General features: G+C 49.6%; 1 protein-coding gene across 6 annotated transcripts in view; it reads left to right on the top strand.

Annotated features, from left to right (window-relative positions):
* The window catches only part of Grik4 (glutamate receptor, ionotropic, kainate 4), a 426,819-nt gene that overhangs the window by 39,017 nt on the left and 371,280 nt on the right, over positions 1–16,522 (top strand). Inside the window, exon 1 of one of the 6 annotated variants that reach the window (XM_011242383.3) lies at positions 8,160–8,426. The exons of the other annotated variants lie outside the window; for them this stretch is intronic. The gene's annotated coding sequence lies outside the window, so the exon portion shown is untranslated. Of the gene's footprint in view, positions 1–8,159; positions 8,427–16,522 lie in introns of those variants that run through there. 6 annotated transcript variants of the gene reach the window in all.

Here is a 16,522-nt window from a genome sequence, read left to right as displayed (position 1 = left end):
CACTCCTGCCCATCCCCCAAGTCACTCCTACCCACCCCCCCCACCCCCCCCCCCCCGTCAGCTCCATAAAGAGCCTGGCCAGATTCCTTGGGCTTACTGGCTTGCCTTTTGGTCAGCTTGGTTATTCTTTGGCCCACTCTGGCCTAGTCTCTCTGTCTCTAGGCTCCTTGACATCCAATGGGTAACATCTGATTTTGGAATGGCTGAACCTTACCCTTTGCTTTAGGCCAGGCCTGGCAAGAATTGCTCACTGGTGTAATAGTAACACAACATTATGGGAGTAACCAACCACTTTCTGATCTGAGTCAAAGCCTGATCCACAAGATGCAACTCATATCTGGTACCATTAACTGGGTCAACAACAACAACAACAACAACAACAACAACAACAACAGACCTACGAGGCTTCTCAGTCATGGACCTATGGTGGAACCTAATACTATTGTTCTGCTAAATCAACACAGTAATAAACTGTTCCTTAAGTTCTTATCTTTATGCCTATAGATTAGTGCTCTTCCAAAAGAGAAGCTTCTTTTAGTAGATGGTGGTTAACGCAGGGAAAACGAGTGTTTGGTTTTAAATGGGACAGCTATATCACCCTCATTGCCCCTCCCCCACCCCCAAAGCTCAGGAGTCACTGGAGAAGAGGGGGCAGATTGTAAGAGTGAGAAGTGGGGGATGCTTACAAAAGGATATTTAAAAGACACGACAGGGCCTTTGCACCCATGAAGTCAGACTGGCTGTGGCTGCATGCACAAGACCTGTATAAGATTAAGCCAGCTAGAATCCTGGCATGGGCGGGGGAGGGAATCATGAAGTCTAACTGAGGAGCTGTTGGTAACTGATGGCTGCTGGGGGTGGGGTTGGAGAGAATCCGTTTTCTTTAGAGATACAGTTCCCGAGAGGCTACCTAGGCTCCAGTAGATGGTCCTACATCTACACAGATATAGGCAGCGTATATATAAAAAAAACAATCGGGTCAAAAAAGGCAAAGAGGTGGGGGATGGGGAGAGGCTAGAGGGGGTGTTGGATCAAAATGCATTATTTGCACTATAAAATTTTTAAGCAAAATATTTAAATTTTTTAAAAAAGTATTATATTCTTTTCTCCTGTGGGTACTTGAGAGGAACACGTTTGTTTTAAACCATGCTCCGTGGGTTCATAATTACAGTAATTCATTTCCTCCTTCGTTAATTATGAGTGGCAGCCATGTTCCCGCCTCCTGTGTCGGTTTAGTCGACCCTGTGCTGGGTGGATTTTTCCTTCTCAGCTTCTCTTTCCATGACCTGTCTTGTCCCTCACTAAGGTTCTGGCCTCCTGGCGTTGGGCTGGGGGTTCACCGTCCTTGCTGTTTTGAGTCCCCATGAGCTGACAGCACCCCTGCTCCTCATGTCCACAGAAGACGCCCACTTGCAACTCCTCTGAGAGCTGCCCTGGCTGAGACTCACAGTGTGCTGACTGGGATGGGTGACTGCTCTCTGAGCTTCCTTGATGGGCAGGCTGGGGACATGGCTCATCCCGTTGAATGGGGACTGCAAAGGCCCTGTGAGTTCATCTTGCCTTCCCTCCCCTTTAATACCCTGTTGGGTATTCTTACGTTCAGACTGGCATCTCCCCGCTACAGGCTATGTTTCTGTTATCCTCGAGGTAAGGAAAACAATGCTTGCTGCTGCAGCATCCCAAGGGGCCGTGCTTGCTGCTAGTGCCCCAGCCCTGCCCCTTGAAGTATCTTTTCCTGACGACTTGTGTATACTTCCCCCGCTTGTCTGCTGTCTAGGTGACGGCAGTACCCAGCCAAGACAATCTGAATTAATTTTGCAAGTAAAATTTCATCAGGCGACCTATCAAGCGCGTCACTAAATCAAGATGTATTACATTTCACATGTGCCCTGAGCACATTCATCATGAGAGTCAGCCCTTGAAATAGCAGCCAGCAGCACGAGGCCGCAATGAGGAACCGTCTCTTGTAGAGGCAGAAGGGTCTTCCTCCTCCTTCTCCACCTCCCCAGATTTGCCATCTGAGAAGCCTGGCTTGCTCTCTCTCTCTCTCTCTCTCTCTCTCTCTCTCTCTCTGCCCTTTTGTTGGTGATGGCATCATGAAGACACACACGGCTGTGGTCCCTAGCATCAGAGCCAACAGGCCTCAAACAGAATCTGTCTCGACATTTACCAGCTGGGCAACTTTGAGCAAGTTACACTCAGGCCTCTCTAAGCCTTAGTGTCCTTATGTGTCTGAAGGAAATGACTTCCTCTGAGGGCTGCTGGGAGGTTAGGCGAGGTAAGCCTGCGTGAGAGTACTGTAGAGATGCTTTGGGTCATTCTCCATCCGCCAAGTGGAGAACACTAAGAACTCCACGGATATGCTCTGCCCAGACAGCCACGCTGATGTAGTGCCGTTTACCCAGAACAGAAGAGCTAGCAGACGACCGGGCAAGATCAGTAGGCACAGTGCTCTGCTGCTCAACCACACAGAGGAAGTCATCTGTAGGAAAATGGACGGATCTGGAGATCATTATTTAAGAAGCCAGACTCAGAAAGACAAATATCACATTGCTCCTCACAGTGGAACGGAGATAAATAACACCAACGTGAAAGTAGCCATCGGGGCAGGTGAGAAGGCTTAGCCAGGGGTGGTGACTGCAGCCAAGTCTGAGGATCTGAGCTCGGTCTCTGGAATCTAAATGGTGGGAGGAAAGATTAACGCTTACAAGTTGTCCTGTGACCTCCATGTGTGTGCTGTGACCTGTGCATGCGTGCATGGGCAAGCGCTTGCACACGCACTGTAAAAAAAAAAAAAAGTATTTTTAAGAGAAGAAAAGGCTATTTGCAAAGAGAATGAGGCCAACTGGAGGCGAGAGAGGGGTGAGAGGGGATGATTACGGGGGGGGGGGGGTTGATCAAAGGACACTGTCTCTGTGTGTGAAAATGTCACAATGAAACCAGTTGTAGTCTACAATTAGTACCTGCTAATAAAAATGGAAGGCTGACATGATAACACAGACAGGTAGCACTGTATGTATTTAGTTGATAGGGGTTCAGGGGACATTTGGGACATACATGGGTACTGGGCAGAGTCATCTTCTGGACGCTGTGACATGTCCAGGCTGTCCTCTGTGATGCTTCTTGTCTTGCCCTGACCCATTCCCTATGAGTGTTTTGCTTTGGAGATTAAACCAAGGCTTTCCCACTGAGATGCTGGTGGACCCTCTGCAGCGTTTCCTTTTCCTGTCTCTGTCCTAAGTAGAAGCCAACTGGAGCTATTTAGGACCAGGCAAGAGGACATGAGAAACTTTGTCTCTCATTAGCTGGGTTTGGTTGCTGTGACTCAAGCGGGGATGCTTTCTGGACCAGTAAGGATGGGAGCTGACCCCTCGTGGCATAGCAAAGCCTTCTTGGCTTGGTGATAACAACCATTCCTAAGCTTGCCCTTCTCAGAGCTGGAGGGATGATGCCCTAGATCTAGCCTTGGAGGGCGCAGACTCCTTGGCTTCCCTGCCTCCTTGGCTGAGGATGAAGGAGACATGGGGATGCTAACACTCAGTGTCAGCAGTGATTGGGCCTCATTGGATGCTTACCTGGGCTGCCACTGAGCAGAAAGGGTCAGACAATCTGTCCCTGTCTTCCAGGGACACCAGTAGGTGCTGACCAGGTAGGGTGCGTAGTGACATTTTAACTCATTGTTTATCTGCCTTCCAAGAGAATGTGATTAACTCTTCCTTGAGACACCAGAAATTAAAGCAAATGTTTTGCTTACTTTTATGGCATGGGCTCATTTAAAGGGACAGGAGAAGGAAGCAACCCACGTAGGCACTCTTTAAACAGCAAGCAGGGAGCCCCTGATCGTTCTTTTCATCACTCTCTCCCGTGCTCTGATGGGGAGCTTCGCCCAGGGCTAGGAGTGCGCTCTGTTTTCCCCACACCAGATGCCGGAGAAGGCTGAGCTTCCAGTTCTTCATCCATTTCCTCTTCCCTTCTTCTCTTTAACAGTCGCCTCTTATCTCTGCCAGGATGCTTGCTCTGCCCTCTCCCTTGCTGAGCGCTGAGCGAGCGTGTGTAAACAGAATCAGTACAAGAGAGACTGACAGAGACAGAGGCCCAAGACGGTCCTCGCTCTGTTCGCTCAGAACTCTTTGTTTCCTGCTTGTGTAGGAGACAGCTGAGCCCTTCGGTGTGGAGCTGGTGTAGCTTCTCTGCCTCCTTTGCATATAAACCTCGACTTCCAAACAGGCTTTAAGAAATTGGTAGGCAAGAGATCTCACATTTGTTATGAGAGGCCCACAGCCAGGCTACGTGTGCGGCAGAGACACTTCACATGAGAACGTATCGGTGAATCTGCTTAACAATGAGACGTGGAAGTAAACACCGGTTGGCACAGGAGTTAGTGGTAGAAAGCGCTAGCACAGTACAGGTGAGACTCCTGGATCGCTGAAGGGTTAGTCAGCCATGTTGGGGGACTTGTGTCAGTTCCAGCCATGGGGTGAGCTTAGTTTTCTCTGTGCCTTAGTGCCCTCATCCACCTACACAATGGCATAGCCATACTGGTTATTTTACATGCCTATTAAAATGTCTTACTACAGAGAGATGGCTCAATGAGTCCGATCCGAATGTGGCCCCTGGGGTTTTGCTGGCCGGCTAGCCTAGTCAGCTTCACTAGTTTCCTGCTACTGAGAAACCTTGTTTCAAAAAAAACAAGGTGGTGGCCACCTGAGCAATGGTACCACACACAGGCGGACCTGTGCACACAGCATGCACACACACACACACACACACACACACACACACACACACACACACAGATTTCTTAGCGCAGTGCATACTGGGCACTTTTCTCATGCTGTGGCAAAGCACTGGACAACAGCTTAAAGAGGAAAGGATCTGTTTTGGCTGGTGGCCTTAGAAGGGACTGGGTTCATTGTGGTGGCAATGACACGAGGTGACTGGATACCATGTCCTCCATCAGGAAGAAGGAAGGGGGACACTGGTGTTCAGCTCACGCCCTTCAATAGGCCAGAGCCTCCATCCACAGGAGAGGGCCAGCTGTGTTCAGGGAGGGTCTTATCTTCTCAGTTAAAGCTTTTTGGAAACACCCTCAAAGACACACCCAGACCTGTAATTCCAAGGTGGTTCGTAGTCAGTCCAGTTGTTGTGAGTGAGATTAGTCAGTCATCACACACAGCAAGCCGTTGGTGCTGCTGATGCTGCAAACCAGTTTGGTTTGAGAAGAGTGGTAGGGACAGCCTAAAGGATGAAGATGATGATGACAATGATGACGGTGATGATGATGGTGATGATGAAGACGGTGATGTTAATGGTGGTGGTGGTGATGATGGTGGTGGTGGTGATGCTGATGCTGATGTATACTAGTTTGACTTGACAAGGGTGGTGGGGACAGCCTGAACTCTGTGAGGATTTTCTACGGGTCCTTCCTCTGCCAAAGCTACCTTCTCTTCCTTTCAGTTCCATGCTACTGGGAAGCTGTTTACTGGGTCTGAGCCTGCAGTGGATATTGAGGTGGATATTAATGTGGAGATGTTGGAGCTGGAGACTTCCACAGCCTTTGAATAATAGACATTTGGAAAATTAAATATTTCTGTCGAGTGGGCCATAAATCTCATCTGCTTAGAGGGATTAAAGCTGCAAAACATCTGAGAGGGTGTGAGCCAGCCTGGCAGCCCCTGCCTGTGCTCCCCAGGTAGGGTGGGAAGTACCTAGGTCCTAACTGTCCTCATGTTGGTCTCATGGGGAAGTCAGATGTGGCAGGAGCATATTTATTTCTTCCTTAAAGAGTGCACTCCTGTGAGAAAAGGGAGCCTGGCCCTTGAACCTCTAGCTCCTTTCATCTGCAGCCAGGGCTCTGTGTGCTCACATGTGCTCCTTACATATGTGTGCACCTTACATACATGTGCTCCTTACATATGTGTGCTCCTTACACACATGTGTTCCTTACACATGTGTGCTCCTTACACACATGTGCTCCTTACATAAGTGTGGTCCTTACATACATTTGCTCCTTACATACATGTGGTCCTTACATACACGTGGTCCTTACATAAGTGTGGTCCTTACAAACATGTGGTCCTTACATACATATGCTCCTTATATACATGTGGTCCTTACATAATGTGGTCCTTACATACATGTGGTCCTTACATAATGTGGTCCTTACATACATGTGGTCCTTACATACATGTGGTCCTTACATACATGTGTGCCTTACATATGTGTAGTCCTTACATACATGTGCTCCTTACATGCATGTGTGCCTTACATATGTGTAGTCCTTACATACATGTGCTCCTTACATATATGTGGTCCTTATATACATGTGGTCCTTATCGCGTGGGGAGAAGGGAAGACCCATGGCCCGAGGTGGGGCAGAGTGGGTAGCCAGGCCTCAGCTATGCATGGTCCGGCTGCTTGGTGACAGTGGGCACTCAGTATGCGTGTACTGTGGCCTCTGGGCTGTGCTTGAGATGTCAGGCAGGCACATGGCTGGCCTGGCTCCCAGGGGCTGGATTGGTGAAGTATGCCTCTCCACTGTGTCCTCCCACAGGGACAACCTGGAAAAGGGGCTCCTTTTGTGAGAAAATCATGTCTGTTCTAGACATAATCAGTGCCCGTGTGGTCAGGACCTGGTGGCTTTCCTAGGCTAACAGACAGGCCCATTAGAAGGCAGCCACTGGGAAGTCTTTAGCCTAACTGCAGGCTAGCTTCAAGACATTCTGAGGTGTGTGTGGGGATGGGGGAGGGGAGGGTAAATACCTGCATTTGTGCATTCATATGTGTGTCTGTACGTGTGTGTGTGCGTGCGTGTGCATGTGTGCATGTGTGTGTGCAGGTGCACATTTTCAGGTTTCTCTATAGCCTAGATTCTCTGGATGCTAAAAAGCTAAAAAACAACTTCCGGGATCTGGATGTACGTTGATGCCCAACAGTGAGCTAGAAAAGGAGTTACGAGATCGCTGTGTTTTGCTGTTCCTGAGAGGAAGTTAAGGTGAAGTGTAACTTTACCTTTTTTTGGGGGGGTAGCGGAGATGAAATGTAAACTTGAAGATTTAAAAATAATGATTTATTTGTTTATTTGTGTATGGGGTGGGGGAGGGTGAGCTGGCTTTGTTCCCTATTCTCTCACAAAAGTTTCGTTCCCTGGATCTCAGTTTCTCACTGCCCTTCCATAAGAAAGACTCGCCTCTTATTCAAGCAAAGAACTGAATCCTAGGCTTTGCTTTTTCCTCTTTGGGGTCACTTATGCCACCAGGCTGCTCTGAGCACAGCTAAGATGCACTCTGCTTCCAAGCTGGTCTGGAAGGGCTGGATACAGGATCTACAATAGGTGCTCTGGGGGCGTGTCTTGCATTACGTACAAGCCTATCAAAAGTTTGAGGTTGGGTCGGGATTCTGGGACAGCCTGTGGTTTAGGAAGACTGGGTTGGGAGAGGAAATACCTAAGAGGAATGGGTCAAAAAGAGGGCAGTGCAGGATCAGGGTGTGCTAGCACCTAGGCAAGTCCTGGAGCCTGCAGCCAGCCCCTCCCTGCGTTTGGTGTGCGGTAGGCCTTGGTTACTCTGGCAACTCACCCTGCCCAGACAGCACCAGGCATCTGAATCCAGTCCCTTGTTAAGGGGGAAAATGCTCCCATTGAAGGGCCGGAGCAGAGCTTCTGCCTTTTATTCCAAGAGGCGCCAGCGGCTTCCATTTGTAAACTTATTAGTGTGCGTATAAGGGGATTCGGCCCAGGAATCCCTGTGGCTGCGCTGCTCTGGGAGGGAGCTAGGACTATGGCGTGCTTATCTGAGGATCACTCGTCACCCACTCCCCTCCCCAGAACCCCCACTCCTCCGGCTTGACCTTGACATTGTCCCTGCTTGACCAGGTGGCCCAAGGTCCTTCCAGGAATGAGGCTCCAAGCGCACAGTTGGGCGTTTAGAGGAGACAGGTGCCACTGATGAAGAAACTCTTGCCTCGCCCTGAGGAATGTCAACACCCAGTGTAGGGGCTTTCCTTGGTCCGGGCAGTCCCAGTTGGTGGACCAACCTGGATAGCCAAGGCAGCGGCTGCCGGGAATGCTAATGAGCCTGCCGCGGTCCCTCTAAAGGGCGGCAGTCCGGGCCGTAGTGAGGCAATTAGCGGGGGCAGATGTACCCGGCGCAGACGCGCCGCCCCCGCGGACTGGGGCTCCTCGAGGTCCCCGAGTGGGCTGGAGAGTGGCGCGTGGGCCTTCCGGGAGCGGGCTGATTGGACCCGACTCAGGACTTCGCACAAGGGCGGCTCTGTGCACTGCTTCTCTGTCCTCCCCTCCCTGCTTCCTTGGTACCCACTGCCTCCTCCCCTTTCCGGTTATCCTTCGGCCCGGGGGCGGGGGTCGCTTCTCACCGCCCACCTCCCAGCTCCCGCCGCTCGCTCTTGCGTTGGGGGACCCTTTGCCGGTGAGTCTGTCGCAAGCAAGTCAGGGCCAGCTGGGGCGGCGTGGGAGGACGGGCTGCGGAGCCCGCGTCATCCTGCCCCTGGGGACTGCTGCGTCTGCCCTCCCACCAGCGCGCCACGCGGGGCATGTCTGTCATGTCGCTACCAGCTGCCGCCCTCATTAGGGCTCCAATCATGGAGGAGCGAGTGGCTAAAGGACCATAAGACCCAGAGCTAAGTGACTGAGAAGATATTGACAGGTTCCCCCGGAAACCCACTTTCCAATGAGCAGTTGCATGGTCTCCTTCTTTAATTAGCAGGAGGGAAGCCGGACAAGTTGTTACAACGGCGGGGAAAACGATAAAAGATGGCTTTGTATTAGTGTGGCAAATTTTATTAAACCAAGAGAAAGGGTAACTAAAACATGACAGCCGTGTGTGTAGTGCCTCCTGAATTTGTAATAACCCAGTCTTGTTCTGAATCATCCCTGCGTTGGCAAACGGAATATAAAACATCGAACAGATCCAGGGGAGTAAAAGGTACTATAGAGATTAGCCAGTGGGGAGGGATGGGTGGGCGAGGCCTCCCAGCCAGGGCAGTGTGCAGCGGTTAATGAGACCCAGCAGAAATGCAGGGGCTGGCTTACCGCTCATCTCATTAATTACACCCGCCACCCTGACACGTTCAACGGCTCGCTCTTTCCACTTACAATTCCGATGTAATATCTGGCCACAGGAGAAAACTTAACTAATAGCACATTAGTTGGTAGGGAATGGACACAGCCATCTTTTCCTAAAGGGATTAAAAAAAAAAAAAGCAAGACAGGAAGTAGAGGAGAAAGTTGAGACACAGAGGTTGGTCTTGCCTCCTTGTTTAAGCTGGGTAGGGAAATAAACGGCTTGTGTTTACTTAGCCCCGTGTTGTTACAAGGAAGTGTCATTTTGGTGATAAAGATCAGAGCCAGGCCACAGAGGTTAAGTTTTCCATCAAGGTCTGGTCTATGGCAGCCTGCATTTGGAGCTATTTCCTTATTACCCCAGGGCTCAGATTTTACTTCACAAAAGAAAAGCTCAAACCCCCTTCATTTGAGAGGCCGTTTAGTGAGCAATTCCAGTTCGTAAGCACCAGGGATTTCAAGAGATCTCCTGATATAGGTAAGCCTTTCTTGGGCTGGGTGGATGGCTCAGTTGGTAAAATGCTTGCTTTGCAAACACGAGGACCCAAGTTTGATCTCCCAGAACTCGTATTAAAAAAAAAAAAAAAAAGACAGGTGTGATGGGTACCCTTCTAGTGAGGAAGAGATATGCAGATGCCGGAGTATACAGCTCACCTTGGCTACTTGATGAGTTCTGGGCCACTGAGAGACCCTAAGCTGGATGGTACCAGTAGAATGGCAGCTCTGGTTGCCGTATGACCTCTCTTTCTGAGTCTCAGCCAGGCAGAGCAAGGGGATTCGACCTCAAATCCCTTCCTACCCACGCAAGCCTGGCCCCTCACAGAAGTCTGCAATGGCATTAGATTAGGGTTGGGGGCTCAGGAAGGGTTCGAGCTCACTGTATGCCTAAGCTGCGTCAGTGTGTGCTGTCTGGACTCTGCAGAGCAGGAGGAGGGTGACGCTTAACACACGGCCCTTAGTTATCCCCATAGCCTGCAAGCCACTTTAGACGGCAGGCTTTGCTTCCTGAATCAGAGGGAGGACAGTTAAATCTGAACTAGAATTTCTAGTTCTTTTTGTTTGGTTTTGGTTTTTCGAGACAGGATTTCTCTTTGTAGCCTTGGCTGTCCTAGAACTCATTATGTTGACCCAGGCTGGCTTTGAACTCATAGAGATCGGCCTGCCTCTGCCTTCAGAGTGCTGGGGTTAAAGACACGCACCGCCACCGCCACCGCCACTGCCACCGCCATCCAGCTGAATTTCTAATTGTTGACGTCAACAGAGAGGGATATTCCTAGGGCTCTCTCTCTGTTCTTACCTTGAAGGTTTTGAAGGGCTCCAGAAGCATGGTGCAGAAAGCTCCAGGGCTGGAGCTGTGGAGGACAGGGAGTTCTCTCAGAGTCAGCAGAGCCAAGGGTTTAGAACAGACGGGCTGAAGGTTCTGAGTGCCAGGACTGAAGGGGAGGCAGCCAGAAGGAGGTCAGCACTTTCTGAACTGGGGAAGAAAATGGGGGAAATGGTGGCCTCCAGGGCAGAGAAGAAGGCTCTGGCCACAGCAGGGAGCCCATATGCTCTACCAAGATGCTTGATCGTGGCTCTGAATTGCGTGTGGGTATCTGGAGTATCAGGGAGTATAACTCTGTGTCTTGAGTGTGTATCTGGCATATTGTTGAGCTTTCAAAGGTAGGTGTCTGGCCCTTGAAGATTTCCAGCCAAGACTTGTACACTCTTGTATCTTCCTCTGTCTCGAGATGAGCCAGTTCTTCCTATTATCCTGCCTCAGTTCTTCATCTTCACTTTTGTCCTCAGTGGAGCCTGAGGTGAATGTCTTTTTTCAGCCACATTTTCCAGATGTCAAGTCTAGGGTGTGGGTCTGCCTGCTCTCACCCAGCCCTTCCTCCTTGATACCAGGCTGGATTCCCTGAAGGGTTTCCCTCCCAAGCCAGGAGAGATTTACCTGTCTCCTCTCCCAGCATGAAGAGGAAGTAAGCAAAAAAGACCTCTGTTTAAAAAAGACGACAAAAATCTGGAACACAACCCCAGGCTCCAGTTTGGGTTTGCAAAGTAGAAAACAAAACAGAACCATTTTCCAGGTTACTTTTATGTTATTGCCTCTATAATGTGCCCCAAAATATATTTCAAGTGATTCATCTACAATCCAATAAGAACAACGGCTGTTGCCATTCGGATGAAAGGAGCTGAGGAACGTTAGTGAGCGATTTGGTTTTATGAAGGGAAGTGGCACAGGTGCTCAGAGCCATTTGCCTGAGGCACCGAGTGAGGCCTGTGCCCCGGGCGTCTGCTGCTGCGGGTGGGGTAGTTGGCATGGCTGCAGGTTGGATAATAGACCATGCTGCTGGAACCCAGTGGCTCACAGGGGACACAAGGGTGACCAAGATGCCAGCTTTTTATTTCAGTACGTGGGTCTCCAGCTAGGCAGGAGACTCCATAGCCTGCTGCCTTCCAAAAAAACGATCATGGCTGCAGTTGGGGAGACAGCGCAGTGGGTAACAGTGTCTGCTGGAAAGCCTGGGGCCTGAGTTCAGATCTCCAGCATCCAAATGAAAAGAGGGGTGTGGTGGCAAATGCCTGGAGCTTCAGCACTGAGGGATGGAGTGTGGACATAGGAAGCTCCTGGGAGCTTGCAAGTCATCCAGTCTAGCCCAGAGGTCAAATTGCAGGTTATGTGAGAGAGACTGCCTCAAAATATAGATAGAGAGTGATTGAGGGAGACCCCAGATGTCCTCTCTGGCCTCCATATTCACATACATGGGCAAGTACATGTACATACACACACACACACACACTCATGACTGATAATAATAGAAACAGCAATAATACGAGTTCTTGCTTGAGGGGCTGTCTGGTTTGTGCTGAGAGCCCTTTGGGACTGGAACAGATGTGATCGCCTCTTTTTATAGGTGAGAAAACTAAGGCTGTAATACATTTAATACTTTACCCAAGGGTAAAAGGTTTCCTTTTCTCGTTCTCCAAACTGTTCTGGTTTTGTTTGGATGATGTTGGGCATAGAACCCAGGCCTCAGACATACTAGGTGTTTTAGCTACAATGATATTGTAGTGAAGAGTTACCATGACCAAGCCTTGCCATGTCGGAGGGACTCTGTGACCATCATGGTGGGAGCATGGCAGCAGGAAGGCAGGCATGGTGTCGGAGCAGTAGCTGAGACATCCCCAAGAGGCAGAGTTAAAGTTAGGCAAGAGCCTAACTCAGAATAGCGTGAGTGTGGGTGTTTCAAACGACAAAGGTCACCTCTAGTGACATTCCTTCTACAGTAACACCTCCTGATCTTTCCTAAGCAGTTCACTAACTGTTGACCAAGCATTCAAACACATGAGCCTTCGGGGGGCATTCTCATTCAAACTACCACACTGGGCAAGTGCTCTGTGCTGGTGGTATACCAGCCCTGTTTCCCCTATCTCCCTTTTCAAATTTTCATCCTATAGATGTCAGCTCAGGCTGACATCAAACGCATGGCCACCCCCTTGCCTCAGCCTCTCTAGCTCTTGGATGATGGTAGTTAGTTACCATGTCTAGTTTCATCCTCCTATTTTTGTCTATAGATAGCCCTTAGTAAATGACAGAGATGTTTCACTGACTTGAGTTGGGGGAGTGAAGGTTAGCTTCCCCCAAACACATGGTGTCAGTCATGGGGGGAAAAAGAGCGTCATTAACAAGGAAGTGGGAATGGCAAGAAGGACCCTGATGTGACCAGGGAGAAGCCGTGGACTCTACAATTTTAACAATGGAAAACCCTAAATGGTGGCAGGAACTGGACTGGATGGACTGGGAAAGGAAGGTCTGAAGGGTCTAAGACCTTCAGCTGAGTGAGGAGCCACCTGAGGGAGGAGTTTGCCAAGGGAGGAGTTAGCCGAGGGAGGAGCCATCTGAGGGAGGGGCTAGCCGAAGGAGGAGCCATCCGAGGGAGGAGCTAGCCAAAGGAGGAGCCATCTGAGGGAGGGACTAGCCGAAGGAGGAGCCATCCGAGGGAGGAGCTAGCCGAAGGAGGAGCCATCTGAGGAAGGAGCCATCGGAGGGAGGGGCTAGCCGAGGGAGGAGCCATCTGAGGGAGGGGGCTAGCTGAGGGAGTGTCCTCTTGTCCCTTCTCCACTGGTGTTTTTACCACTCTCTGATCTCATCAAACGTGTTTTTTTTTTTGAGTTTAAGGCATAAGCAAAGCCGTATATGAAAGGAGAGTTGGCTGCTAGGAGCAATAATGAATGAGAGACCCCCTAGGGAAAGATGAAGCGCAAGTGACTGGGGATCATTTCACTGTCAGCCATAGAGGGTCAGGCTTGGGAATTTAAGAAAAATAATGATCATTGCTTTTAGGTTATAAGAGAAGTGTTTGAAAGGCTTCTAATGGTGTAGTGTTGCTCTGTCTCCGCATCCCAGCATCTCTTCTCTGAAGCAATGGTCCACAGCAGGTTCTAGCTCTCTCTTCTCAGTTGTACCTATTTTTATAGTACGTGTGTTGCTATATTTTAATGCATTGATTGCATGCATTATTGAACTTTCTATTTATGGTAATGAGATTCGAGTGTCTTAAACTGCCATCCCCTCTGATTCTTGTTTTAAATAGTCATTAAGTCAATATTCAGAATTTACATTATTATGCCAACTTGAATATTATTCACAATTGACTCATGTGTCATAGTTGTTTCCTCTGTGTGGGTGGGTGTGGCTGGTGGGTGTGGCTGTCTGTGTGAGTGTGGTGTCTGCCTGTAGTGTGTGCAGACGCCCTTGAGTACGCACATGGAGGCCAGAGGTTCACATTGCTCATTTTCTTCTCCCACTTAGTTTTTGAGATCAAGTTGCTCACAGACTCACCTGTCTTGGTTACTTTTTTGATCGCTGTGATAAGACATTGTGCATGACCAGGGCAACTTACAGAGAAAGAGTTTGTTTGGGGAATCACAGTTTCAGAGGGTCAGCATCCGTGACCATCATGGTGGAGAACATGCTAACAAGAAGACAGGCATGGTGTTGGAGCAGTAGCTGAAAACTTATATCTTGAGACATATAGCCACAAGGTGGAGAGAGCTAACTGGGAACAGGGTAGGCTTATCTCAAAGTCTCCTTGACACACCTCCCCTGTAAGGCCACACCTCCTGATCCTTCCCAGACAGTTCCACCAACTGGAGCCCAAACATTCAAATATATGAGCCTAAAGGGGCCATTCTCATTTAAACCACTACACTGGCTGAACAGCAATCCTCCAGGATTCTCCTGCCTTTACTCTAGAGCAGTTATAGACTCATGGCCCTCTACACGGGTGTGTAAGATTACAACGGGGGCTCTCACGCTTTCACAGCGAGCATCTCACTCAATTTTACCAGCCTTATTATTTCTCTCCTCATGTCTGGGATTGTCCTGACATTGGTGACTGCTCGGTTAATTTGTATTTGTTTCTTTGGTTGGTCGATTTTGTTGTTGCTTGTTTTTCTTTTTGTAGATTTTCCTCTAGGTTGGTTTGTTTGGCTGATTACTTGAGACTTCTGTGTCACTTGCTCCCCAGACCTGTCACAGTGATGTTTTGGGGGGATTGCTTCAAGCTGTTCTCTGCCTTGGAACCCCATTAGCCTTTCTGTCCCTTACACTTCCTTTTCCTGGGATCCTACCTGATCTTACTGTGTGTTTGCTGTGTTGTTATGCTGGAGCATGCTCTATAGGAGTTCTCCCTGGTTGCAAGGACAGTCAGTCCGCTGCTGGGGACTTGGTAATGAGCATCCCCCTGGTGCCCATGGTCTGTTTTACTCTCTCATACTCTGGCTGGCTGCTTTCTATGCTTGGTGCATAATGGTTCCTTCCCCATGCTGGGTCTCTTTTCCTAGGATCTTACCTAGCCTTGCAGGAGGGGCTTGATATTCACTGAGGCTGACTGGAGAGACCTTCTTACCTCACGCTAAGTGGCACCCCTGCTGGTTTCCCTCAGAACAGTGATATTCACTCCTGATCCCATTGGCTGGATGGGAACAGCCCCTGCCCCTAACCCTCACCACAGACCACAGACCTGCCTTGTGCACATGTTCTCATCTGCTGTCCTCTGCCTGTCTGGCAGGCTCCTCAGCTGAAGTTTGCCTCTCTGATGCCCTGCACCCTTGCTTTGACTCCGTTTACAGTATGACCTGCCAGGAAGAAGTTCCAGTATCCAGTGGCGACCTGAATGTCTCACACTTTTTTGGATGACTGGGGTACTTGACTGTGGGAAATGTGGTTTATAAGAACCGTGACCGTTGCTGTCCCCCTTCCTTGTTGTCACAGGAGCCTCCTTATGCTACTCTGAAGGCATCCTGCTTTCGTCTGTAGGAGCTTTTGGAAGGAACTCCTAGAGACTGGATAGCTTTAACATCAAATGGTCATTTCTCACCAATCCAGAGCCTGAGAAATTCAAACACAAGACGCTGACAGATCCAGTTCCATTTGCTGGTTTACAGACAGACGTCCTTCTGTCCTGATGTGGAACAGAGGAGGCAAGAATAAGCTTTGCTATTTCTTTCTAAGGGCACTGCGTTCCTCATGTCATCACCCTGGAAAGTTTCCATACTCACCTCGGGGGCTCCGATGTCAAAACATGGATTTAGAAGGAACACAACTTTCAGGCCCCTATGTGCCCCCTCCACCCTTACTTATGTGCCCCTCTACATCGTACCTTGTAGCCTTTACTGGGAAACTGTAGGCATGGAACAGGCACCTGAGGGAGGAGGGCAGTGACATCTGCTGACAGCCTTTGAGAGCCACCTTGTGTGCCCACATACTGAGGTGGGAGGTAGGGAGGAGTCCTTTGCAGGCTGCCTGTTCAGGTGGGGTTGGGGGTGAGGTGCTGTCTGGTCCGCTCTGTTCCTCCCCTCCCCTCCCCTCTATCAGTCACTTTCCAAAGCTTCATCTTCTTGGGCAGGTTTCCAGGCAGAGTGGATGCCAGAAGTCATGCATAAATAAACGCACAGATAATTCCCAAGCTCAACTTTTAGCCATTAGTCTCAATGTTCGCATCCACTCAAGTCTCTCCCAGAGCTGTTAAAGGGAACAACGCTGATTGATTTGCGACATACTCCTTTCTGTTTCTCCTGCTTCCTCCCCCCGCCCCCCCCCCTGCTTCTGATTAAGGTACAAATTAGTAATGAAATGACCCCAGGAAGGCCATTAAATGTTCTGCAAGAAGATGGAAAAGCAAGAGGCCTCAGTCATCCATAAATTCTATAATCAGGGCCGCAGCCACGGAGAGATGTCCCTGTTCTGTGCCTTCCTCCCTTCATTCGTTCACTCGGTCTTACCCATCTAATGAAGTTCCAGGCTTTGGTACTATAAAGTCAGCGTCTTTCAGTTTGAAGTATTTACAGTGCATTTAAGGCTAATGACCTCTAGTGGCCCATAATTAAAGTCATGAAACCAGGTTGATTTTGTGGGCTCTGTAAGACATCCTGCGAGTGAGTTCTCCTTCCCTG

The sequence above is a fragment of the Mus musculus genome, chromosome 9 (assembly GCF_000001635.26).
Source record: "Mus musculus strain C57BL/6J chromosome 9, GRCm38.p6 C57BL/6J".
In the NCBI taxonomy this organism is placed as follows: Eukaryota; Metazoa; Chordata; class Mammalia; order Rodentia; family Muridae; genus Mus; species Mus musculus.
Note: the sequence above shows the minus strand (reverse complement) of the source record. Positions and strands in the feature narration are given on the sequence as shown.